Source organism: Molossus molossus, unplaced genomic scaffold (genome assembly GCF_014108415.1).
Source record: "Molossus molossus isolate mMolMol1 unplaced genomic scaffold, mMolMol1.p scaffold_m16_p_4, whole genome shotgun sequence".
Lineage (NCBI taxonomy): Eukaryota > Metazoa > Chordata > Mammalia > Chiroptera > Molossidae > Molossus > Molossus molossus.
Window position 1 is genome coordinate 105,513,527 of NW_023425377.1, and position 1,892 is coordinate 105,515,418.

General features: G+C 42.9%; 1 pseudogene; it reads left to right on the forward strand.

The window, feature by feature from the left end:
- The first annotated feature begins 781 nt into the window (after nucleotides 1-781).
- On the forward strand, nucleotides 782-1,365 carry LOC118643980 (annotated as a pseudogene).
- The last annotated feature ends 527 nt before the right edge of the window (nucleotides 1,366-1,892 follow it).

The following is a 1,892-nucleotide window of genomic DNA, read 5'->3' on the forward strand; positions in this document are numbered from 1 at the left end:
TTGTATATAACTTTCACTAACTTAAATTTAAATAGCCACATGGTGCTGGTGGCTACTGTATCGGATAGCACCAGTTACGCCCCGAACCTCCATGTTTCAGAAGACCTACGGGGGAATTACATAAAAAGCAAGTTTTAATAGAGCTCTCGATAACTGTTCTGGGGTCTTCAGCCTCCAGGACTAATGAGTGCTTTCCATTTGCTTTGGGGGATCACATATTTTAGGGCTCACAGATTTGTCATTGTTTTAGGAAACTGTCCACTTCTGGATGTTTGTAGACTTTTTTGAGAACCCAGGACAGTTCTCATAATTACAACACGCATTTGATATGAAATGACTTCGCCTCCACTTCACCCGTGAGAGACGGGCACCCCCAGAGAATACTCACCATGCCAGGAAAATCACAATGTACAGCACGACTGGACTCCCCGCAACACTGTGATGCCACCGTGTGTTTTCCTTATGACATAAATGACTTGTGGTCACTTGGACTTTATTCTAGCTTTGGTGAGCAACACTGTAAGCCATTTTGAATGTTAATCTTTTTAAATTTGGGGTTTAACTTTACATTTGGGGTTAGGGAAACAGGTTTTATTTAACTAAGATTTCAGATGGTTTGTTGCAGTAGATCTTGAGCAATGGTCTATTCACTTGAGGGAGGAGAAAAACTGGGTGATACATTTTCACTGGATTCCAGAAAAATTAAATGGAAGAACTATTTTGACACTTTACCTGCAGGGGGTACATCATTAAAAAACTCCGAGGAGTTTTTCAGCTTTCGGCTTGGAGGAGGCTTAGGTGCAACTTTCTTCAGTTGTCCCGAATTCGGGTTCATTGGACACCAGCCTCCACCATGCCTCTGAAGTTTGACCCCAATGAGATCAAAATCATATACCAGAGGTGCACCAGTGGGAAAGTCGGTGGCACGTCTTGCCCTGGCCCTCAAGATTGTCCCCCTGGGCCTGTCCCCAAAGCAACTGATGACTGGAAGGGTCTGAGAACTACCGTGAAGCTGACCATTCAGAACAGACGGGCCCAGATAGAGGTAACACTTCTGCCTCTGCCTGATCATCAAAGCCCTCAAAGAACCACCACGAGACCAAAAGAAGGAAAAGAAACCATATTAAGCACAGTGGAAATATCACCTTTGATGAGATTGTCGACAAAGCCCTACAGATGTAGCACCGATCTTTAGCTAGAGGACTCTCTGGAACCATTAAAAAGATCCTGGGGACTGCCCAGTCTGTGGGCTGCAACGTTGATGGCCACCACCTTCGTGACATCATAAACTACAACAGTGATGCAGCGGAATGTCTGGCTAGTCAAGAACTACAAAGGAAAACATTTCAATTCAAGATCATTTGACAACAACAACAACAACAAACTCAGCTGGCTTTTCTCTGTAGCTGCCATTGCACTTGTAGTCATGAGTCATCCACTCAAAACACAATAGGAGATTGCACTGTGAGCTGATTTTTAAAGCACTGTGTATGCAAATTAATACCAGAGCTCATGATCACTAGAGGAATCAAATGTGTACTGGCTACAAATCCCTCAGCATTGAAACTTCAAAAAGCCAAAAGGATATCAAATATGTATTTTTAATTTGTTTGCATTAATAGTAAAATCCGGTTTCTCTGAAGCTACAGCAAGTTCGTTTTCCACTGCAGCAGTGTGAGAAAGGACCATTAATACCTAATTGTGCAGGCTTACAGTAACTGTCATTTTTGTCCCTTTTGGTTCACTTATGTGTTCTTTTCCGTTATGGATGCCCAGAACTGACCTTTCAGAATGTGCCTACATAAGAAATTTGTTTTGAGTCCATCACCAGTTCTTCAGCCCGGAAGACAGCTGTGTTCCAAATCAGGATGAACTAAAGCGTTGGCTTCTTA